At 38.5% G+C, this 26,414-nt stretch overlaps 1 pseudogene; it reads left to right on the plus strand.

The window, feature by feature from the left end:
- Positions 1-20,783: 20,783 nt before the first annotated feature.
- Positions 20,784-21,809, plus strand: LOC137963142 (E3 ubiquitin-protein ligase AIP2-like; annotated as a pseudogene).
- Positions 21,810-26,414: the final 4,605 nt, after the last annotated feature.

Below are 26,414 nucleotides of genomic sequence, written 5' to 3' on the forward strand. Positions count from 1 at the left end.
TTGAAAAAGGAGAGAAGGTCTCCTCATAATCTATCCCATACCATTGTGTATAGCCCTTAGCAATGAGTCAAGCTTTAAGACAAGCAATCGATCCATCCGGATTATGTTTTACCGAAAAAACCCGTGTACAAGCGGACAAGGAGTGGTAGAAGGACAAGTCCATCCTGGAGGAGCATCATGGGAGGAGTAGAAGGATGTGTCCTCAAAGAAAGTCACATCCCTAGAGATAAGCATCCTCTAAAGGGTAGGATTGTAACAGACATAACCTTTCTTGGTGCGAGAGTATCCCAAAAAAATGCACCTCATACACCGTGGATCAAGTTTATTTTTATGTGGAGATGTAACATGAACAAAACACGTACATCCAAATACTTTCAAAGGAAGCAAAAATGGATTTTCACCATTAAATAACTAAGAGTAAGGTGTTTTATGATGAAGAACTGATGAAGGTAACCTATTAATAAGAAAACATGTTGTAAGTATAGCATGAGGCCAATAGAAATAAGGTACCTTCATGGAGTAGAGGAGGCCCCGAGCAACTTCAAGAAGATGACGATTCTTCCTTTCAACAACACCATTTTGTTGAGGAGTATAGGCACATGATGTTTGATGAATAAGCCCATTACTCTCACAAAATGATTTGAATTCATTAGACAAGTATTCCTTAGCATTATCAGATCTAAGGATATGAATTTTCTTCCCAAATATTGTCAAGACCATAGCATGAAAATTTTTAAACAAAGGAAGAATTTCTGAACACTCTTTAAATAAATATAACTAAGTCACACAGGTAAAATCATCAACAAAAATGACAAAGTATTTAACTTGGGAAATATTTGAGACACATAAAGGTCCCCATACATCAAAATGTATTAGCTCAAAAGGAGCAGTACTTGTAGTTGTAAGATGAGGAGAATATGTACTCCTAATATGTTTACTTCATCGACAAACCTCACAACTGAAATTAGAAAGTTCTTTTAAGGACAGAAGCAAAGAATAAAGTGAATGGGTAGACGGATAACAAATCGATTGTGCCAAAGTTGGGTTCAGATGTAATGGATGATAATGCAGCTAATGGTGGAAGAGTGAAGTAGTAAAAACCCTCCTTTTCATGGCTACCACCAATCACCTGCTTCGTAGTGAGATCCTAAAATACACAAGAAGACGGTGAGAAGGTGATAGAGCAATTTAATTGTTTGGTTAATTTACTAACCGAGAGCAAATTTAAAGAAAATTGAGGGACAAACAAAATATCTTGAAGGGGAATAGATGAGGTAAGAGAGGAGGAACCTTTGCCAAGGACCTTGGTTTGGGTGCCATTAGCAATAGTAACGAATTTTTGAGGATAACAAGGAGATAAGGACTGCAACAAGTGTTTGTTACCTGATAGATGTTTGGAGGCCCCGGAGTCGATGATCCAAGAGGAAGAGGAAGAAGAGGAAGAAGAGGAAGAAAGCATACCCGATGCAATACTAGTAGCAACAGTAGATGATGAGGGAATAGAGGATTCCATGAAGGACTTCATTTTCTGAAATGCAACATAGTCTTCAGCAGAAAGAGTCACATTTTCGAAGGATGATTCAGCCTTATCTTCATGTTTCTCAATGCTAATAGAGACTGGGTTAGTCATGGCCCAATCAGGCTGGCCATGAAGTTTCCAACATGTTGTGGTTCTGACCACCACAGTAAGTGCAAAGTCGATGCTCAGTACGGGAATTATTCAGACCCGTTCGACCACCTCTATTTTAGCCCCTCTCATAGTTCGACCCCCTCTCATATTTCTGCCCCGTCCTCGATATGATGAAGATGTACCCTGATTGCCGGAGAACATCACTGATGGGCATCAATAGGAGAAGGAGGGGATGGATCAGGTCTCCAAAGTAATGTAGTACTAATGTCATCGAAGGATGGAAGAGCGGAAGAACTTAGAAGCTGAGTTTTTACAACCTCAAGGAAAGGTTTAATATTCAATAAGCAAATGACTGCTACCAAAGCTTCTCGTTGTCATTCTTGAACAGAAATATCAGTGGAGTATGGCTGAGCTATTTTCCATTCTTGGAGAAGGCCTCAAAACCGGGCCAAAAATTCATGAATATTGTCTCCATGTTTGATATCCAGCATATTTTGTAAGACATCATATATTTTTTGTAATGAGGCAGTACTTGAGTAAAGCTTAGCACAAGTGTCCCATATGTTCTTGGTAGTTTCAAAGTGGACCACATTGTTGGCCACATGCTCTTCCATGCTATTAATGAGCCAACTTATCACCATGTTATCATTTTTAACCCACTTGTGGTAGGTCTCATCTTCTTCATCAACGGAGGAGGAAATTTAATAACGTGGCTTAAGAGGTCACGAGTAATAAGAACCCTCCGGACCGATTGTGACCAGCTCATGTAATTGGAGAGACCTCTTAGTGGAATCGTAGTAATACGGAGTATATCACTCTTATTACTTTTGTGTCCACTATCCATGATGAGGCAAGTCAAATGTGGAGGTCAAGGGAAGGGGCCTTCTTCAAATAACAATTACTCAATGTAATTTGAAAAACCCGTGGACCAAATCAGTCACCAAAAAAAAAGAACAAGAACCAATTTCTTTCACGAGAGCAAACACCAAACTATCAACAAATTTGTGCCTTTAGCAAGTGAGAATAAAATCCAGTCATCACTCAACTCCTCTTGTATTCTTTAAAACAAAAAGAAGAAGGTAGATGCAACTGATTAGGCCTTAATCCAAACTCCAATACAAACCGAGAGTTAGAAAAAAATATTTAGAGAATATTTAAAATAAAATCAAGATACTTGGAAAAAATTTATCTTCAGCTCATGGGATACTTCAACATAAAAAAAAATTCAATTGTTGAAGTTCAAAAGAAACTACAAAGGGTAAATGACTGCTGGAATTTCACCAAACATATAATGGGCATCCAACAACATAACACAAGCCCATGAACAACATTAAGTACGAGAAGTTGCCGCAACATGTGCTGGAATTCTACCTCAAATGAGATTGATCCAAGTTACATAAAGGTAATTGAATCTCACTCATCAATCTTAATAAGACGCAAACAACAAATGATCTTGATCACACTTGTAATTGATTTACTAGAAGATCAAGATTATAATATCAATTTAGTCATAAAAATAAATCTTCACAACATATAAAGATTTATCTTGACTTGATGTGATTCAAAGTTCAAGAAGTAGAAACATAGTAAAGAGAAGTATGTAAATAAGGAAGGGAAACAAAATGTAAATAAGAAGAGAATGAACTTATCTCTTCATGACTGAACTCCTTCTTTTACAACTTCTTGAACAGATTCATAATAACTTCATCAAGAGGGATCCTAAACTCCTTGTTTTGATACCATGTAGAATTTAGGATCTCATGAAAGAAAGTTTAGATCAACGAGGAAGAAGAAGAAGAAGAGAGAAGGAGAGGCGAAGAAGAAGAATGTGGAAGGAGAGAGTTTTGATTAAGGGAGAAGAGGTTTACGACAAAGTGAAAATGAGGGCTGGACGAATTTGTGGAAAGAGAGGAGAGTGCTTCAATGCTCTACCTCTTAGCCAATGCCTTTATTTATAGTCTTTACAATGCCCTTAGGGCTACAACTTGATGAAAGAAAAGACATAAAAAGAACACATATTTACACTTCTATGCCATCTTTAAGTGAAGTATCATAATTCACACATGTGCAACTCCTTTGTAGTGTGAGTTTCTTGCCTTGAGCTTGTGGGCTTGAGCCCATCCTCCAACAAGGCTGAGTCTGTAGTGCCTCTCAATTACCTAAGAATCCACTTCACTGCTTCCCAATGTTGCTTACTGGGTTGCTCATATATCTGCTCACAACTCCCACTGCATGAGCTATGTCTAGTCTAATGCACACCATGGCATACATGAGATTGCCAATAGCAGAAGCATAAGGAACATTGGTCATGTTGGCTCACTCCTTAGATTTCCTAAAGTATTTTGCCAAATGAGTACTTACTGGTTTTGCATCTTTCATGCTGAATCTGCTCAACACATCCTTCACATATTATTATTTTGATAGTTTCAAGACATCAATGTCCCTAATAATTCTCATCCCAAGGATTTGTTTTGCAGCACCCAAATCCTTCATTTTTGGACAACTCCCTTTTCAAAATTTATATTTCTTGTTTGCAAACACCTGTTGTCAACATGTCATCAACATATAATAGTAGAATGATATAGGAGTCATAAAGCTTCTTCAAATAACAACAATGATTTGCCTGACACCTCAAGAAACCATTACTACTCATAAAGGTGTCAAACTTCTTATACCACTATCTTGGAGCATTTTTAAGACCATACATGCTCTTTTGAAGTTTGCACACCATTTTCTCCTTTCCTTGTGCTATGAAACCATGTGGCTGCATCATGTAACTTTCTTCCTCAAAATCACCTTGAAGAACGGTTGTCTTTACATCCAACTGCTCTAAGTACAAGTCTTCATTTTCCACTAGTTCAAGCACCATTCTAATAGTAGTCAAATTTTACTACTGGAGTGAAAATTTGAGTGTATTCAATGCCTTCTTTTTTTGAAAGCCTTTTACCACCAATCTTGCCTTGTACCACTTGCTACCATCATGTTCATTTGTTATTCGGTAAACCCATTTATTTTTCAAGGCCTTCATCCCTTTTGGTAACTTGGTTTGTTGTCATGTCTGGTTGGATAACATTGAATCCATCTCATCCTTCATGGCCAACTCCCACTTGGTTGATTCATCAACTTGCACGGTTTCCTCATAACTCTCTAGTTCACCTTTATCAATCAACAAAATATAATTCAGTGTAGGGAGTACCTTTGTGGTGGTATGCTAGTTCTATCAGATCTATTGAATTCAGACACAGGAATGTCTTGATTTACTTCTAGGGGTATGTTTTCCCTAGTTCTATCAGATCTCTTGAATTCAGACACAGGAATGTCTTGATTTACTTATAGGGGTATGTTTTCTTTGTCTTCTTGAGAGACATTCTCCATCTCAATAACTAGAAGATCTCTCAAGTGAATCACTTTTGACTTCTTGGCTTCATCACTTGTGCTCTCAGACTTTGTTCTCAATCTCTCCTTATACATGGCACCTTCATTGAATTTCACATCCTGGCTTTTGAAAACCTTACGGCTTTGGTCATCCCAGAAGCGATAACCAAACTTGGTACCACTATAGCCAATAAAGAAACATATCTTAGATTTAGCAACAAGTTTATTTCTAACAACAGAATCAATATGAATATAAGAGACACAACCAAAAACTTTCTAGAAAAAAAGACTTACCTCTTTGCTACTCCAGACCTCTTATGGTATTTTGCAATCCAATGGTATTGAGGGATGTAGAGTTTAGGATCCCATGTGAAGGACTTTAGATCAACAAAGAAGAAGAAGAAAAAGAAGAAGAAGAGAGAAATGAAAGGAGAAGGAGAAGGAAAAGGAGAAGAACCTAGATGGAGAGAGTTTGGATTAAGAAGAGAAGAGGGAGTGTCGACCAAGGAGGGAGCCTGGCCAAATTTCTGGAAAAAGAGGGAAGAGCTTCTGTTACAACCTTGGTGCACGATCTGGTGGGACCCACCATGAGGACGTGGCATGCCAAGAAGAGTCCTCACCCCATCTAGCATGAGTTAAGAAGATAAGAAGCACAAGCTGAAATGAGTTATAAGACTTGAAGATCAAATGTGACCCACAAAGATACCACAAGCTGGAATCTTATCATTATGATCTAGAAGACCACATGGGACCCACAAGGATAAGGCCACAAGCTCACCTCCTCCCTTATTTCCACGTTATTGAAGAAGAGTTATAGTTCAACTTATATTAGAACTCTATTAGATTTTTTTATCCTTTCAAGATTGACTTATCTTAGAGAGTTAGAGTTGGAATGTAATTAGGAGATTTAAAGGTTGTATAAGGACTCTATCACTTCCTCTACTATAAATAGAGGTGCATTAATTCAAAATTTATCAAGTTCTACAATTCTCTCTTGAGTAAATCTCTTTCTCTTTGTTTGGTGCACACCTTGTTCCTCTTCTCTTCTTCTCTCTACCCGAGAACCTTCTTCCCCTTTTCTCCTTTTTTCTTTCTCTCTTCCCTTTCTCAGAATATTGGAAAAGGGATCCTAAATTTAACATGGTATCAAAGCATTAATATGATCAACACCACTCATAGAAAGCTACTTGTGAAGGAAGATCAAAAAGCTTGAGATAAGTTCCTTCATTTTTTTTTTTTTTATTACTTCATGTTACTAGTTTCTAGATTTAGAAGATAATTTAAAGATGAGTATGTGAATGATTTTCATTTGATGAGATTGTGGATATGAATGCCTCTCAATCTAGAAGAAGCTATCAAAGCAGTTTTGTCAGTTTGGAATTTTTGTTAACTGAGACCAGTCCATGATCAGATTGTTGAAAAAAAATTCGTTGGAAAAAGATTCCCTTGATATAGAAGATTGATATTGAGTCTATTATGAGTGGTTATTTACTCAGAAAAAAAATCAGAATAATGATCATTTAACATCAATGCTAAATTCCTCCAGGCCCCAAGTTGTTTGAAGAATACTACTTGGATATTTTGATTAGAATTTTTTGGAGAATTATTTTTGTTGAAGTGCCAATTATGGCTAAAGAAAATGTGAGTAGCAAAGGTGGTATACTCAGAATTACCATAATACCCTTAAGAAGGGTATCAAATTTTATGAGTTGGTCCACATCGGTTCAAAGGTTTCTTATAACAAAGGACCTACTTGGTCATCTCACCAACCGTGGACCACCTATTGATCAAGAAGATATTTTTTATAACAAATGGTTAAAAAATTATACCATTGTGATTAGTTAGCTAATCAAAAGCATGAAAAAATTGTGGAAAGAATGCACTCATTGTGGGAGATATGGCCACACTATAGATACATGCTATTACAAGGAAAGGAGTTACTGTGGAAAAAATGGTCACTATGGAGAAATACGTTATAATGTCGATGACTACTTAGACTTGACAAAGGCTAATCAAGCTTTGGTAGGTGATACAAAGGAGGATCAACCCACAAAAACAACTGAAAAAAAAATTTTTACTGATGAAGAATATGAGTTGTTTCAGAAAATGATGGGTTCTTCTCAAAGTTCCTCATTAAATACCGCTGCCACCACTGCTTCAGGTATGCTATCTGCTTCATCTTCATCCTGGATAATTGACACAAGAGCCTCTGAGCATCATACAGGTAACAAAAATTTATTACATTCTGTATCTCCATGTCTTTCACATAAGTTTGTTACCATAGCTGACTGTTCTCAAACCAAGGTTCAAGGGAAAGGATCCACTTCCATTACACCATCAGTTCTGCTCACTGATATTCTATTTGTTCCTACCTTCCCTTTGAATCTGTTATTTGTTAGTCAGCTGACAAAGTATTTTAATTGCTTTGTCACCTTCTCACCCACTTTGTTTGTATTTCATGATCTTATAATGAAGCAAGTGATTGGTGGAGGTCGTGAACAAGGGGGGCTATAATTCCTGGATGTGCCAAAACTAAATATTGTTTCCAGTAGTGAAATGAGACAAGGCTATCGGCTCGGACATCCATCTTTCCATCTTCACAATCTCTTCATTATATGTTTCCTACTCTTAAAGTCAAGTCCGAGTTTCATTGTGAAGTTTGTCAACTGAGTAAGCATCAAAGGAGTACATACTCACCTCGACCAGAAGTCAAAAGTATTACTCTATTTTCAATAATTCATACTGTTGTATGGGGACCCTTGAGCATCTCAAATATTTCTAAAGTCAGGTATTTTATTACATTAATTGATGACTTCACTCGTATCACTTGGTTGTTTCTATTTATGGAGCGTCTGAGATACCATTGATTTTTAAGACTTTTCATGCTATGGTACTCACTCAGTTTGGTCAAAACATAAAAATACTTTGGTCTGATAATGCCAAAGAATACATTTCCAAAGAAGTTGGTCTTTTTGTAAAAAAATGACATTATCCATCAAACATCATGTGCCTACACTCCTCAAAAAAATGGTCTAGCCAAATAGAAAATTGTCATATTCTTGAGGTTGCTCGAGGTTTATTATATGCCATGAAAGTCCAATACTTTTATTAGCCTCATGTAATCCTTACCACATGTTTTCTTATTAATCGTCTACTATCTTCCGTTCTTGGTAATAAATCTCCTTACTCTATATTGTTACCAAATGATGATCCGTTTTCACTGCCCTTGAAAATCTCCAGGTGTCAATGTTTTGTCCATATTTCCTCCCCAAAACATAGTAAATTTGATCCTAAATCTATCTAGTGTATCTTTCTAGGACACTCTCATACACAAAAGGGTTATGTTTGTTATAATCCCACTCTTCAGCGTTTACTTGTGTCCAGGGATATCACATTTTTTGAAGACTCTTCATACTATTTTGACAATGCACCTCCAGGTTTATCTTCAATACCAGGTTCCCCTCGACCGGTTGTGCCCCTTGCTACATAAAATTTTCAGCCCCTAGAAACACCGGCTGACACCACACCTGCTAAGTTTACAAATCCCACCTAGGTAAGTCCATCTTACCCAGTTGTTTTTTTCCCACAATATGATACTCATCCTAACGCACAAAGAAAAGAACCCATATCATGCACCATACCCTCTACGTTTCATCCCATGTCAAATTTTGTGTCTCATCATCGTCTCTCCCCTGCATGTTGTCAATTTCTTTCTGTTATTTCTTCCATATCTGTACCACAGTCCTATCAGGAGGCTCTCAAACATCTAGGGTGGAAGGCAGCAATGGATGAAGAAATGCAGGCCCTTTATGAAAATCAAACATGGGCTCTAGTCCCACTTCCATCATATAAGAAACCCGTTGGTTGCAAATGAGTGTTTATTGTGAAACACAATCTGGATGGGTCTATGGCTCGACTAAAGGCTCGTCCCGTGGCCACGGGCTATACACAATGTTATGGGATTGATTATGAGGAAACCTTCTCTCGAGTGGCAAAAATGAACTCGATATGTGTGTTATTATCTCTGGCAGCTAACTCTTCCTAACAGGTATATCAACTTGATGTGAAAAATGCCTTTCTGAATGGGGACATCAAAGAAGAAATTTATATGCAACAACCACATGGGTATGTGGTTGAGGGGGAGTCAGTATGTCGACTAAAAAAATCACTGTATGGTCTAAAATAGCCCCCTCGTGCATGGTTTGAGAAATTTAGTCAAGTCCCTCATACGGGTAGGATTTTACAAATGCTCTAGAGATCACTCAGTTTTTATTAAAAACATACCTAGAGGCAAGGTAATTATGGCAGTATATGTTGATGATATCATTGTCATTGGTAGTAATTCTGAGGGCATCCAGGAAACAAAAGAAAAAATATGTGCTGAATTCAAGACAAAGGATCTTTGACTACTCAAATATTTTCTGGTTATTGAAGTATTATAATCCAGACATGGGATTGTGCTATCCCAAAGGAAGTATGCCTTTGATCTACTAGAGGAGACATGAATGATGGGATGCAAACCAGCAGACACTCCTATGGATTCAAATACAAAATTATGTGGAGGCACTAGAGAAGATGTAGATATGGGAAAATATCAAAGACTAGTGGGAAGACTTATTTACCTGTGCATAACAAGGCCGGATATATCATATGCAGTACGTGTGGTAAGTCAATACATGCACAAGCCACAACTTAGTCATTGGCAAGCACCTGAAAGGATACTACGATATCTAAAAGGAGCTCCAGGAAGAGGGCTTCTATATAAAAACCATGGTCACTTCAACATCGAAGGATTCTTAGATGCAGACTGAGCCGGATCCCTGGATGGTAAAAAATCTACTTCGGGATTTTGTACAGTGGTTGGAGGGAATTTGGTTACATGAAAAAGCAAAAAGCAAAATGTAGTAGCACAGTCTAGGGCAGAAGCATTATATAGAGCCATGGCCCACATTGTTAGTGAAATCCTATGGATAAGATCTTTTCTCACTGAGTTGGGATTATACAAAGAAGCTGCGATAGATCTATATTGTGATAATCAAGCAGCAATACACATTATATCAAATCCAAACTTCTATGAAAGAATAAAGCATATTGAAATGGACTACCATTTTATACGAGAAAAGTTCCTAGCGAGTCTTTTATCTCTAAAGCATATATCATCACAAAGTCAAGTTGCAGATATTCTCACCAAGTCGGTCCCTCACAAGAATATGTCTACCATCTGCAACAAGCTAGGCATCTATGATGTTTTCTCACCCCTAGCTTGAGGGGGAGTGTTACAATGTGGGACCCACCATGAGGACGTGGGATGCCAAGAAGAGTCCTCACCCAAGCTAGCATGAGTTAAGAAGATAAGAAGCACAAGATGAAATGAGTTAGAAGACTTGAAGATCAAGTGGGACCCAAAAGATACCACGAGCTGGAAGATCACGTGGGACCCAAAAGATACCACGAGCTGGAAGATCACGTGGGACCCGCAAGGAAAGGCCACAAGCTCACTCCTCCCTTATTTCCACGTTATTGAAGAAGAGTTATAGTTCAACTTAAATTAGAACTCAATTAGATTGTGTTATCCTTTCAAGATAGACTTATCTTAGAGAGTTAGATTTGGAATGTAATTAAGAGATTTAAAGGTTAATTGTAAAAGGACTCTATCACTTCCTCCACTATAAATAGAGGTGCTGAAATTCAGAATTAATCAAGTTCTACAATTCTCTCTTGAGTAAATCTCTTTCTCTTTCCTTGGCGCACACCTTGTTCCTCTTCTCTTCTTCTCTCTACCTGAGAGCCTTCTTCCCCTTTTCTCTTTTTTTCTTTCTCTCTTCCCTTGCTCAGAATATTGTAAAAGGGATCCTAAATTCAATAACTTCAATGCTCTACCTCTTAGCCAATGCCTTTATTTATAGCTTTACAATACCCTTAGGGCTACAACTTGATAAAAGAAGAGACATAAAAGGAACATGTATTTACATCTTTATGTAAAGCATTCTATTTTACTTATATGCCACCACTTATAAGTGTTGGCTTACTAGCCTTGAGCTTGTGGGCTTGAGCCCATCTTCCAACTCTCCCATCAAGTTGGAGGACATGATTTTAGATTTAAACTGTTTAGTGAGGATATCAACCACTTGCTCTTGAGATGAAACATGTTTGAGGGAGATTATTCCTGCTTGAAACTTCTCCCGTATAAAGTGACCAATCCACCTCAATGTGTTTAGTCCTTTCATTGATGATTGGATTGGAAGTAATATGAATGGCTGCTTGATTATCACAATGTAGACCCATAGGACCTCTTTTATAAAATCCTAATTCGGTAAGAAGGGTCTTGATCCTTAAGAGTTCACTAACTATGTGGGCCATACCTCTATATTCTGCTTCAGCGCTAGATCTTGCAACCACATTTCGCTTCTTACTTTTAGATGTAACCAAGTTCCCTCCAACAAGTGTGCAATATCCATACCTAGATCATATGAGGAGCCTTCAATGTTGAAGAGCCCATATTTTTTATAAACCAATCCTCTTCCCGGAGCTCCATTTAGGTATCGTAATATTCTCTATAAGCCCTGCCAGTGGGTAATTTGTGGCTTTTACATGAATTTACTCACCACGCTTACGACATATGATATGTCTGGCCTAGTTATCATGAGATAGATTAGTTTTCCCACAAGTCTTTGATATTAGCCAATATCAATATCTTCTCCAATCATTGCACATAATTTTACATTTGTATCCATAGGTGTGTCAACTAGTTGACATCCCTTCATGCCTATTTATTTCAGGAGGTCCAAGATATGTTTCTGCTGAGACAATATTATCCCATGTTTGGATTGAAGAACTTCTATACCCAAAAAATACTTAAGCACTCCCATATCTTTAGTTTTGAATTCATGACATATCATATTTTTCACTTCCTGTATGATATGGGCATCATCGGATCATCACCAGTTAAGATAATATCATCAACATATACAGCTAATAATATTTTTCCTTTGATAGTAACTTTAAAATATACCAAATGATCTACCGAGCACCGATGAAAACCAAACCGTAGAAGGATTTGGCTAAAAGCTCGAGGGGACTATTTAAGCCCATATAAGGATTTTTGTAACCGACATACCAACTCCCACTCAACCACATAACCTAGTGTTTGAACCATATAAATTTCCTCATGTACATCACCATTTAAGAAGGCATTCTTTACATCGAGTTGATATACGGGCCATGATGAGTATAGCAGGAAGAGAAAAGATGATACGTACCAAATTTAATTTGGCAATAGAAGAGAAGGTATCCTCATAATCTATCCCATAGCACTGAGTGTAACCTTTATCAATGATTTGGGATTTAAGGCTAGCAACGGAGCCATCCAGGTGATGTTTCACTAAAAAAACCCATTTAACTGACCAATCTTTTTCCTTTTGGGAGCAATTCTAAGTACCAGGTTTGATTCTCATATAAGGTGTGCATTTTTTCATCCATAGCTAATTTCCATACTGGATGCTTCAAGGCATCTTGATAGGATTGTAGAATGGAATCAGAAGAAAGATATGAAAGGAACTAAGAGCAATTGATAGGATTGTAGAATGGAATCAGAAGAAAGATATGAAAGGAACTAAGAGAAATTGGAAGACAAGTGATGGTGAGAAATAAAGCTGGAGATAAGATGAGAAGTAGTACATGAATGATATTCCTTTCTTAAATCTAGTTGAGTATCAAATTTTGGCCCAAACATAGGTGGAGAAAGACTTACCTCTGGTAGATCCGACAACTCCACAGGTAAGTTGACAATCGGTGCTTCAGGGGGTTGAGTAATATCAACATTGAAAGGCACAAGTGGACAAGGAGTGGTAGGAGGAAATGTCAACCCTGGAGGAGCATCATGTGAGGAGTAGAAGGAGGTGTCCTCAAAAAAGGTGACATCCTGAGATACAAGCATCTTCCAAATGGAAGGATTGTAACAGGAATATCCTTTCTGGGTGTGAGAGTACCCAAAAAAATACACCTCAAAGAACGAGGATCAAGTTTAATCTTTTGTGCTGAAGTGACATGAACAAAACATGTACATCCAAAAACTTTAAGAGGAAGAGAAAAGGGATTTTCACCATGAAATAAAACAGAGCAAGGAGTTTTACTACTAAGAATAGATGAAGATAACCTATTGATAAGAAAACAGGTTGTAAGTATAGCAGGATGCCAATAAAAGTAGGGTACCGTCATGGAGTAGAGGAGGCCCTGAGCAACTTCAAGAAGGTGATGATTCTTTCTTTCATAAAAACCATTTTTTTGAGGGGTATAGGCACATGATGTTTGATGGATAAACCCATTACCCTCACAAAATGATTTGAACTCATTAGATAAATACTCTTTATCATTATCAGACCTTAGGATTTGAATTTTCTTTAAAATTGAGTCAACACCATAACAAGAAAGGTTTTAAAGATAGGAAGAATTTATGATCATTCTTTAAATAAATATAACCAAGTGACTCGGGAAAATTCATCAACAAAAGTAACAAAGTATTTAACTTGAGAAATATTAGAGACACACAAAAGTCCCCATACATCAGAGTGTATTAAAGCAAAAGGAGAAATACTTGTAGTTGTAAGGCGAGGAGAATATGAACTCCTATGGTGTTTACTTTTTGACAAACCTCACAATTGAAAGTAGAAAGTGGTTTTAATGAAGGAAGTAAATAACGAAGTGAAGAGGTTGACGGATGGCCAAGCCTGTTGTGCCAAAGTTGTGCCTCAGATGTAGTGGATGATAAGGCTGCTAATGGTGGAAGAAAGAAGTAGTACACGCCCCCTTTTTCATGGCCGCCACCAATCACCCATTTCGTAGTTAGATACTGAAATGTACAAGAAGAGGGTGAGAAGGTGATAGAGCAATTCAATTTTTTGTTATTTGACTAACCGAAAGCAAATTTAAAGGATATTGAGGGACAAACAAAACATTTTGAAGTGGAATAGAAGATGTAAGAGAGGAAGAACCCTTGTGAAGTACCTTGGTTTGGGTACCATTAGCAATAGTAATAAATTTTTGAGGAAGACACGGAGATAAGGAATGAAGCAAGTGTTTGTTACCTGACAGATGTTCGGAGGCCCCAAAGTTGATGATCCAAAAGGAAGAGGATGAAGAGGAAGAAACCATAACTAAGGTAATGGTGGTAGCAGTAGTAGGTAGCGGAGGAACGGAGGACTCCATTAGAGACTTCATCTTCTGAAATGTGGCATAGTCTTCAGCAGTGAGAGTCACATTTCCCGAGTGGGAGTCAACCTTTTCTTCCCGTTTATCAATATTAACAAAAGTTGGGTTAATCATGGCCCAATTAGGCTTGCCATGAATTTTCTAGCCAGTTCCCACCAGATGGTTTTGACCACCACAGTAAATGCAAAGATAAGGCTCAGTGCGGGAATGGGTTGGACATGTTTGACAGCCTCTATTACAAACCCCTCTCATATTGTTGTCGCGTCCTCGGTATGAGGATGATGTACCCCTATTGCTGGAGTTTATAGCAGATGGAGCATCAATGGGGGAAGTAGGAGATGGATCAGGGATCCATAACAACGTTGCACTGATGTCATTGAAGGATGGAAGAGTAGAGGAGCTAAGAAGCTGGGTCTTAGACACCTCAAGGTAAGGCTTGATATTTCTCAAGCAAATAGCTGCTACCAAGGCCTCTCGTTGCCTTTCTTGAATTTCAATGTCTATGGAATATGGCTGAGCTATTTTCCATTCTTAGAGAAGGCCCCAAAACCAAGCCAAAAACTCATGAATGTTATATCCTTGTTTAGTATTCAACATACTTTGTAAGATATTGAATAATTTTTTTAAGGAGGTAGTACTGGAGTATAGCTTAACACGTGTCCCAAATGTGTTTGGCTGTTTCCAAGTTGATCACATTGTTTGCTACATGCTCTTCCAAGCTATTTATGATCCAACTAATAACCATGTTATCATTTTTAATCCACTTGTGGTAAGCTATATTTTCTTCATCAATCGGAGGAGGGAGTTTGATAACGTGATTGAGCAGGTCAAGAGTAATGAGAACCCATCGTACCGATTGTGACCAGCTAAGGTAATTGGAAAGACCTCTTAATGGAATTGTAGTAATGTGGAGTATGTCACTCTTTTTACTTGTATGTCCACTCTTCTTCATGAGGCAATTCAAATGTTGAGGTCAATTGCAAGGGCCTTTTTCAAATAAAAATTACTGAATACAATTTGAAGAAATTGTGGACCAAATTAGTCACCAACAATAGAGGGAATAGACATTTTTCAAAAGAGCAAGCACCAAATCATCAAGGAATTTGTGCTTTTGTCAAATGGGGGCAACATCCAACCATCACTCAATTCCTCTTATATTCTTATAGAAAAAAAAAAGAGGAGAGTATACATGCAAACTCTAATGTCTTAATCCAAACTCCAACACAAAACGAGAGAAAACATTTTAGAGAAACTTAGAGGCAAATCAGGACTCTTGGAAACAAATTTTCCTCAGCTCATGGGAACACTCCAACATAAAAAAAGTGGCAAAAAATCGTTGAAGTTCAAGAGCAGAAAAGTAATCGAGATACGTAAGTGCTGAAATTTTAACCATATAATGGTCATCCAACAACATAAGAAGATCCCAAAAGCATTGTCAAGTGAGAGAATTTACAGCAACATGTGCTGAAATTAGTTCTCAAAGAAAATTTATCCAAGTGACATAAAGGTAACCAAATCGCAAATCATCAATTTATCAATCTTGATAAGACACTTGCAGCAACTAATCTTGATCAAACTTTTAATTTAGCGACAAGAAGATCAAGACTATAACATCATCTTAGTCATAAGAGATAAATATTTACAACCTCTCATATGATGATTATCTTGACTTTATGTGATTCAAAAATCAAGAGTTCAACAATTAAAGAAAGAGTATGTAAATAGAGGCCATAATTGACTTATCTCTTCATGGCTGGACTCCTTTCATGAACAAATTATTGGACAGACTTCATAAATACTTCTTTGTATACTTCATCAAGGGGGACCCTAAACTCCTTGCTCTAATACCATGTAGAATTTAGGATCTCATGTGAAGGACTTTAGATCAAAGAAGAAGAAGAGAGAAAGGAGAGGAGAAGGAGAAGGAGAAAGAGAAGGAGAAGAACATAGATGGAGAGAGTTTGGATTTGTTGATTTTCAGGGTTACATGAATTTAGCTCATGGAAAAAAGGAAAAAGAAACCCATTGGGATAAAACTGGAGAAAGAAGGGTTATGGAATTGATTCTTCCTAACCCTCCCCCTGAAGCTCTATTTATAGATTTATGAAACTACAATATTATAATAATACCCCTGAACTAAGGGTTTAATGGTTAGGGTTTTAACCTTGGAACTTTAACATAATTACATCAATGCCATCCCTATGAGATGACCCTTTATTTACCATCCTGCCATCAATGTATGTGGGCCTATGGACCTTCTCCTTGATATATGGGCCTTGAGCCCATCTTGAATCTCTCTTGGATTCATGGGTCTTCCTTAGTCTTATGGGCTTGGGCCCATCTTCTTATACACTTTGATATGTGGGCCTTCCTTGGTCGTGTGGGCTCTGGCCCTGTATTCCAACAGGATTAAGGAGAGAATAGGGACCACTGACCAAGGAGGACGGAGGCTAGATGAATTTCTGGAAAAAAAGGGGAGAGCTTCAATGCTCTACCTCTTAGCCAATACCTTTATTTATAGCTTTACAATGCCCTTAGGACAGTAAAATGATAAAAGAGGAGACATAAAAGGAACACATATTTACATTTTTACGCCATCTTTATGAAAAACATCCTATTTTACCCATATGCCACCGCTTAGACGTGTGGGCTTACTTGCCTTGAGCTTGTGGGATTGAGCCCATCTCCCAACAAGGGACATTTGTTGATCAAATAGGCAATGGTGCTAATAGCTTTAGAACAAAACATCTTTGGCAATCCCGAATGTAATCTCATGCACCTAGCACTCTCGTTCAGAGTTCTGCTCATCCTCTTACCCACACCATTCTTTTGAGTTTTTCCAGGAATGTTCTTCTTCATCTTGGTATCATTATCGACATAATACCATTTGAAATCATCATCTATGTATTCTTCCCCATTATCTGACTGCAGATACTTCACCTTCAAATATGTCTCATTCTCAATCATTGCTCTCAATCTCTTGAAGGTATCAAAGACATCAGATTTCTTTTTTAGGAAATAAACCCATGCCTTTCTACTTGCATCATTAATAAATGTCACATAGTAGTGAAAACCACCAAGGGAAGTAACAGTTAAAGGCCCCCATACATCTGTGTGAACCAACTCCAACTTTACTGTCTTTTGCTCATTTCTAGACTTAGAAAAGCTAACCCTTTTCTGCTTGCCAAAATACAACCTTCAGAAATACTGTTATTTACAGTTTTCAACCTTGGTAGCTTCCCTTTGGACTGAAGCACTTTCATTCCCTTCTCACTCATGTGATCGAGCCTATCATGGCACAAGTTAGAATTAGTAACAGCATTAGCAACTGCAACCGTGTCTCTGCAATTGGAAGTTATGTAAAGAGTTCCAGTTTTAACTCCTCGTACAACAACCATGACTTCCTTAGTGGCTTTCCAAGCAACACCATTAAAATTCACATTATGACCTTCATCATCAAGTTGCCCTTACTGAAATCAGTTTATGCATAAGTTTTGGCACATGTCTCACCTTGTGAATTTTCCACACTATCCCATTTCACATCCTCAAACTGACATTACCAATACCAACAATATCCAAAGGTTTTCAATTAGCAAGATATAACTTCCCGTGATCTCCAACAACATAATTCTCCATGATCTCACAATGTGTGGTGGTGTGAAAAGAAACTCCTGAATCAAACACCCAAGAGTCAATAGGGCTATCAACCAGCAAGAATAAAGCATCTTGTACTTATTCAGTTATCAAATTTGCAGCATTTTTTTTCTTTTCATCTTCTTTGGTGCTCTGCAATTTTTCTTTATGTCACTTAACTTGCTAAAATTCCAGCACTCCACATTCCTTCTAAATTTGGACTTTCTTCTTCCATTCCTTAATTTCCTGCTACTATTGTCCTTGTTGGAATTTCTCTCGAAGTTCATACCCCTAGTATCGACACTTAAGGCAAAATTAGATGTCAACGATTCTTCGGAGCTTTCTACGAACTTCTATTATGAACTCTATAGTAGGCCGAGTCATGCAGAGTCCCCATGGCTGAGTCAAATACTTTGGCTGAGTCAGTTACTTAGTCATTAAGTTACTTAGTTTTTAAGTTATGTAGTTAGTAGATTAAGTCAATTACTTAGTCATTAAGTTTATTTACATTAAATGCCGTGGAGGGGCAAATCTATAATTTTCTCTTGAACCTTATTGATGTGATCCTTATTTAGGGGTGCAAGAAATGGAAAAGAGACATGTATGAGTTTAGGTTAAAGGGTTTTGATTTCTCCTAAACGAGCTCATGGGTGTGCGTTCTCTTTAACGAATCTAGGGTTTTCAAGCTTCCCTTTGGCTTGATTTTATTTTCTTCTCTTCTTCTTCCCTATGAATAGCTTTGTTAGATTCAGGATCTTAACAATGTGGTATCAGAGTGGGAACACAATGAGTGATGCTTTGTCCCGAGAAAAAATGGCTTGCCATACTCGATCTATCGGGAGAAATACACACATGGGTTTTAGCATTGCGTAATGGAATGTGTGAGTATTGCACTATAATGTCTGAGACATTGCTATAAATTGAGAAACATCACGTTATGGCCTCAGAGGGGAAGTCGCCGCTCTAGAATATGAACAGTTGATGCCCATCATTCGAGCTCAAATTGTGTCAGAACAGCCAGATTTGAGTTTGACCTCAAATCTCCCCTGTGCATGAAAACCTAACCTTCTTCCAGAAATTGAGACTAGAAATTTCCGAGCAGAGGAACCCCATGCTAAATTTTGGCCACGACTTGTTGCTGCTAACTGTCGAAAATAGGCCAGGCTCTCCTTCGTCATGAGGCATAAATATCTTCTACCCAACATTTTTTATTGTCCGTCGTTAGAGGTTTATGCGAACAAGAAGGTAAAAAAATCCAGAGATTTTCATTTCGAAGTGGAAATTGTTACCGTGGCAGAAGGAGAGTCTGAAGCAAGCTTGAGAGCAAGAGCACAGGCGAAGAGCCTCAGGACTCGAGACTTTCCTTGGGGTTGATTGATTTTGTTACCCATGGAGACCGTCATGTCCTTGACGTCGGCACACCCGATTTGTTCAGAAAATACAAGCTCAACAGGCTCATCAGCCAGGGACCCTTCGCCAAGGTTTACTATGCCAAGTCCGTCGTTGATGGCTCAATGTTTGTCGTCAAGGTCATCGGATGGAAGAGCTTGGATGAGATCACCATGGTTCCAAGAATCCTCCGTGAGGTCTCTGTCATTCAGGACTGGGACATTGACTTTGCTTTCCAAAATAATCAGAGATTGAATTTCAAAAGCCCTATTGGCTTCAGGGGTACCTCATATCGCGACTTATATGAAGCAATAGTGAAGCTCCTTCCCAAACTTCTAGGACACCCGCCGGTTTCTCTTATTCCAGCTGACTGTAGAGTGGATAAAAAATTGGAGAAATGATGTCGATAGTAGGATGAACAGCCAAGAATTAAAGAATTCCATAAAATTACAAATTGCATTTGGGTTTCTGGCGGTGAATGTTTTCTCAAAGGTAAAATCTGATTCAGTTATTGGCTATGTGTGGGTCTTTGGATTAGGAGTCCTGGGAAGCTTTCTATTTCAATTTTTTTTTTTTTTGACAATACATGCTTCTCAAGAGATTGGGTTTTAGTGATGGAGAATATCCCTGGTTTTTCTGTATACCGAGGTCTATACGAGTTTGCACAGTATGCCTTTTACTGGAAATTTTGTTGGAATTTCTGGAATGTGTTGGAGGGATCTGAATGACGTTGATAATGGGATCAAAGAAGTTTTAACTATTATGTTTGATGAAATGCCTAAAAGAAATGTGGGTTCTTGGATTAGGAGGATTGCAGGGTATGCTTAGAACAAGCAAAGAGGCTTATGGCTAGTTGAAGGTGTTAAGCTAGATGGGGTTGTAGTTGTTTCAGTCCTCTCAACTTGTGCCCAATTAAAGGTGTACATACTTGTTAATTGTTTCAATGAGGCTATTGCTGTCAGCGTTTTTGTCAGATTTAGCCTTGCTGCCATGTATGGCATTGCAGTGGCAGCTTTCGGAATGTTGTACACCATTGCTACTGGTGTGGCCATTGATGCATATTGTCCCTTTAGTAACAACGCCGGAGGTATTGCTGAGATGGCTGACATGAGTCACAGGATATGCGAAATAACTGATGCCCTTGAGCCCACTGGAACCACTACTACAGCTATTGGAAGAGGGTTTGCCTTTGGTTCAGCCGCCTTGGTGTCTTTGGCTCTCTTTGGTGCCTTTGTGAGCCAAATAACTGATGCCCTTGAGGGCACTGGAACCACTACTGCTGCTATTGGAAGGGGGTTTGCCATTGGTTCAGCCACCCTGGTGTGTTTGACTCTCTTTGGTGCCTTTGTGAGCTGTGCGGAAATTTCCACAGTGGATGTTTTGACACCTAAAGTTTTCATTGGGTTGATTGTGGGTGCAATGCTTCCATACTGGTTCTTTGCCATGACCATGAAGAGTGGGAAATTCAATTCTTATTCTCTGGAATTTCACTTCCCTTTCTAAGACACTAGAGAAGCTACAGGAAAGAAGGAAAAGCGAGCTAAAACTAATGGTGTTCGAAGATTCTATGAAGCAAAAATTGCAAGAGCTGCAGAAACGGCTAGGGAAGAAACATACGTTTGAAGAAGCCGGGTCTTTGATCCAATCCATTCTTCTTGAAACCTATTCTTATGCTTCTTCCTCACTTTGTAAATGCATTTATTCTATAATTTTTTGGGCTGCAACGATCTTGCAGACTAGATATATAGCACCAGGATTCTGGCATGCAGGTTTGAGGCTTTTTGAAGATGCATAACGCATTTTTGTTGAGTCTTCACTGAAGGAGCACCTAGGAGCATGCACTGCTAGGGCTCTTGAACATTTAGATGAGGTAGAGAATGGACCCCGGGCCTCAGACTCCACCAAATACTCCGTACAAAGATTCTAGATTTCTATTTGAAGGACATTTAACAGTTGGACCTGAGCCCCGGCCACCTGCATGGCTTGTGGCATAGAATTTACTTACAACTCTTGGTACCACACAAGAGCAGGTTAGTGCTTCTAAGTCTTCTCAATCCCATGGGGAGAGTAATAGAACAAACAATTTTGGTCCTGATGCTGCTTCTGCAATGCTGGAAAAGTTGGTAAATACTAAGCTAGAAATCAGTGGTTTGCAGGACCTTGATTCTGTCATTGAAGCTTCACTACAGGAAATTGGTGTTGACAAAAGAAGCCACCTCCAGCCTCAAAAGAGATGGTTGCAAGGCTTCCAATCATCACAATCACACATGAAATCTGGGTGAAGCTAGGGAGAGAGACAGAATGTGCAGTTTGCAGGGAGAACTTGGTTATAGATGACAAGATGTAGGAGTTGCCTTGCAAGCATTTATTTCACCCAAATTGCCTCAAGCCATGGCTGGATGAGCATAATTCGTGCCCGATCTGTAGGCATGAGCAACAAATAGATGACCATGCATATGAGAGCTGGAAAGAACGTGAAAAGGAGGCTGAAGCAGAAAGGAAAGGAGCAACAAATGCACTCCGAGGTGGAGAATATATGTTGAATACTATTGGTGCTTCTACCATAGTAGAGTAGTTGGATAAAAAAATTGTTAACTTTCAGAGGAAACTTTTTGCCAACTGGGGGAAAGTGTGGAGGATTTTAGATACCAAAATCTCTCCTTCCGGGGTGTTACATTGCAGCGCTTACACCGCTTGTGTTATCCAATGGGTTGACGTGGATGCCACAGATGCTACTTGGGGAGATATGGCAACGTTTTGGCAAGCATCCCTACCTTCAAGCTTGAGGACAAGCTCTTTCTCCAGGAGGGGTGTAATGTTAGCAGGCCGAGTCATTTAAAGACGCCATGGCTGAGTCAATTACTTTGGCTGAGTCAATTACTTAGTCATTAAGTTACTTAGTTAGTAAGTTAAGTCAATTACTTAGTCATTAAGTTTATTTACATTAAATTCCGTGGAGGGGCAATCTGTAATTTTCTCTTGAACATTGTTGACATGATCACTATTTAGGGTGTAAGGAATGGAAAAGAGACAAGTCTGAATTTAGGTTAAGCAGAGGGTTTTGAGTTCTCCTAAACGAGCTCAGGGGTGTGCGTTCTCCTTAACGAACTGAGGGTTTTCAAGCTTCCCTTTGGCTTGATTTTCTTTTCTTTTCTTCTTCTTCCCTACTAATCGTTGTGTTAGATCCGGGATCATAACAGTTTCCCCCACAAGAATGGTATCCCGAACATCATTAAAGATCAATTTCCCATTGCCTACATAGTTGCTAACAGCAACCCTCATAAGCTCCCAACAATTTGGCAGAGATGCCAAAAGAATTAATGCATGAACCTCATCATCAAATTTAATTTGAACGGATATCAATTGATTGACAATTATGCTAAACTCATTCAAATGTTATGCTACTGATGTTTTCTCTATCATCTTTAAATTGAAGATTTTTTTTTGTGAGATGTACCTTATTATTTGTGGAAGGTTGCTTATACATGTCAAACAGAATCTTCATCATCCCCGCTGTAGTTTTCTCTGACCCCATGTTGTGAGCAACGTTCTTTAACAATGTTAATGAGAATACTCCCAACACCTATCTATTGATGAGATTCCACTCATCATCCTTTATACCTTTTGTTTTCATATCCAAAAGTGGTGCGTTCAGCTTTTTACGGTATATATAATCTTTGATCTGCATCCTCCTGAACTCAAAATCCATACCATCAAACTTGTTGATTCCAAGTGTCAATCCTTCTCCGCCAGCCATTTCTTTCAATCACAAACCAAAACTCTCATACCAATTATTAGGAATTAGATGCTCTAATTTCAAACTAATGAGATCAATAATAACAAACATGAAAGAAATAAAAGCAAGCAACAAAAAATAACAACAAGATTTATATAGGTTCGCCTTGAGGTTAGACTACATCCTTGCTTCCCCCGCTACAATAATCTACTATGAAGATGAAATAGTTTACAAAGAGAAACCACACACACTTACAGGTGCTTTTCTCTAACATCTAGGGCTACAACTCCAAATGCTCCTCAGGATGATGATACTCATCAAAATGATAAAACCCTAACAACGGTGCCCCCATAAATAAAAATAAAATAAGGGAATTGGATTACAAGTGTGAAATCCCCACACTACCCTTAATGACACATCAATCAATATATCGTGTCAGAGGGTAAGATTTAATTAGGCTCCACAACTTAACATGCAGGTCATGAAAGATTCTTCAAAATATAGGCCTAGAGATGACCCGATGGAGTGGGAGCTTATATGTCTAATTTTTTTTCTTTTTCAACTGTCAAAAGATGGGTCCAAACCCACCCGACCAAGGAAGGCCCACACATCCAAAAGATGTGGAAGATGGCTCAAGGCCCATAGACCAAGGAGAAGGCCCACAGACCCATAAAATGTTGGAAGGATGGTAAATAAAGAGTCGTCTCTTAGAGATGGAACTGGTGTAATTAGTTTAAGTACCAGGGACATAATTGTAATAATGTAGGATTATTAATCTATAAATTGAGATTTAGGGGAAGAGTTAGGAGACAAGTCCATAACCTCTTCTTCCTCCTATTTTCTCCAATTACGCGTCTCTCCTTTTCTCCATGAGCTAAATCTATGGAGTCCTGAAAATAAACATGGTATCAAAACATGATTTTTAGGACTCGTATTTGTAGTTTTTAGAATTCTCGATTTATTTGGGTGCGTGATTCTGTGTCTTCTCCTTTTTTTATTTTAAAATTTCTCGATCTTATTTACTCTATGGGTTTTTTCCCTTACATGATTATTCAAAGTCTGTTGTTGTTTGTCTTTACTGCTGATAATTCTCTGCCTTGATCCTATTTAGGCAAGGTTCATATTTTTATTTGTGTGATTTAATATTGGATATCTCTTGGCTCCTTTCCATTGTTTTTCGCTGGTTACCGGTTGCTTGGTAACATAAATATTTTTGAGTCTTTGTTAATCGACGTAACCACTTCAACTGGAAGCTAGAGAATCGTTGTGCTACAATATTGGGCCTCCACATGATGCAGATAGGATTGATGGTTTTTGGGAATCCTTGGCAGTCGTTGTTTCTGATTATTGGCTCCTAAGAATCCTTACTGATTCTGGTTGCTGATTTTGTTATTCTGTGCATCTGTCATTGGATACCAGTAGAGTAAGAGAATGTTTCTAAAGTAGTTAGTCTCCACGTATTCATCTGCTGCTAATTATATTGTGAAATGCTTGTCTGCATTAGAGTGTGTATGGTACTCGTTATTCATCTGCTGCTGTAGTCTCCATGTAACAAAGCAGAGGGAGCAGTAATCTCGGTAGAGGGAGCATTAATTTTTTTGTAGTCTGGTATGTGGTGGTCTTGATGTAATCAGAGCAGAGGAAGCATTGAATCATCATCATTGAAGTCATTCCTTGCTGCTGCAAAGGCAAGAATGGAAGTGGCAAGCTCAGACACATCTGTCTCTGAGGAAACTTGCCCACATTGGTGAAGCAATTAGCGACCCATTCGGATTCCATATCACAATCTCTGGTCTGTGTCATTGCTTTTGTTTAAGGATTGTTACAACAAAGAATTTCGGTTTGGAATTTCTATTCCAGATTTCCCGCTGGTATTTCTGTTTGGACATCTCATTAACAGAAAATATGCATCCTTTTAAGAAGCATAATTTTTGGTTTGGATTTCTGTTTGGATAACTGCATCTCATTAGCAGGAGATACGAAGCCCTTCAGCAACAGATCAAGGCTTTGTCATCTCCTTCAGCTCTATGATTATTTTAGTTCTTTGGCTTTCTTTGCATCATTCCTGAGAGGAGAGTCTCCACCATCTGAGTGTTGAATCCTTTTCCTTCCGACATCACTTGGCTCTAGATCAGTCATTAGTCGCTAGCCATATAGTGATAGTTTTATTACTGAAAAGAGTAGTACCAATGTCAAAAAATGAAGAGATGTTTGTGATGCCGAGAAGACTAAAAAGAAACTTTTATTGTGGTCTTTATATCAGAGTCGTATATGGTATTACTATTACACCTTTGGTCCCTATCGAGAAGCAATATCTGATCTATGATAGGGATATGGAGTGCGAGGAGGCGATGAAGAAGGCAGGGAAGGAGGTGCAAGTGTTGTACATCCTTCATCTTGGGCACTGATTCTACATGAAATAAATTGCCGTCATCTCTGTCCCCATCCAGTCCACATCCACATGCATTTTCCACCACGCTTGTCAATTCATCTAAACTAGAGTAATTGGCTCAGAAAAGGAGAAAGTAGAAATCTTCGTCGCCGAAAAGTAGAAGAAGAGGGGTGCCATGGCGTTTGCAACAGCTGCGATTCAAGCACCAGTGATGGAGGCGATGAATAGCAGACTCTACTTGTTTAGTTGTTGTCCTGTTGCATGCTTTCCTCATATAGCTGTTGAATTTATAGAAAAGTGAAATACTTCATTGATATCAATAACTTGTTGTAATCATAGTACATGAACTTCTATTTATAATAGTAGAAGGTAGTAGAGTCCAATTACAATAAAACTACCCTTGTCCCAATTACACCCAAACTCTAACACTTAAAGATAAATCCTAACATAATTAAATAACTCAATATTTATAAAAGACAAACATAACTCAAACTAAAACTCTTCTTGGTCGTGACCCTAAGATAAAGATACTTTTGTGAGTCCTTCTTGATCTTCCAACTGATGTGATATGGATGCCAACTCTTGGTAATCATTGTGGGTCCTACTTCTTATGGGTTTGCGCCTATCTTGTGGGCCTTCCTTGGTCATGTGGCCCATCTTATAATAATCTTACATATGTGGTCCTTCCTTGGTCGTTTGGGTTTGATATTATCTTCCAACACTCCCCCTCAAGCTGGGGGTAAGAGAACAACATGAACTCCCTGCTTGCTGCAAATGATGTATATAATATTTTTGTATAAAATGGCACATCTTCCAATATGCCTTTATCTTCCAACATTCCCCCTCACGCTGTTGCGTCCTTCCATGAGGCCCTGCGGCATTATAAGTGAGAGTAAAAATCACTCCTAGCCAGTCTTAATGCTGGATGTAGGGCACACTCCACTGTTACCGGTAGTGTGTCTCTCGGCATTGCTCTGAAGTGTCCACCACCGTGTCCCTACACAGGACAACGACTCTCTAGTGGTAGGAGACATAAAAGCCATTACAGGGGG

Source organism: Aristolochia californica, unplaced genomic scaffold, assembly GCF_029961685.1.
Source record: "Aristolochia californica isolate CCGP_79_NKW_82.1479 unplaced genomic scaffold, dmAriCali1.0.hap1 SCAF_4, whole genome shotgun sequence".
Taxonomy (NCBI): Eukaryota; Viridiplantae; Streptophyta; class Magnoliopsida; order Piperales; family Aristolochiaceae; genus Aristolochia; species Aristolochia californica.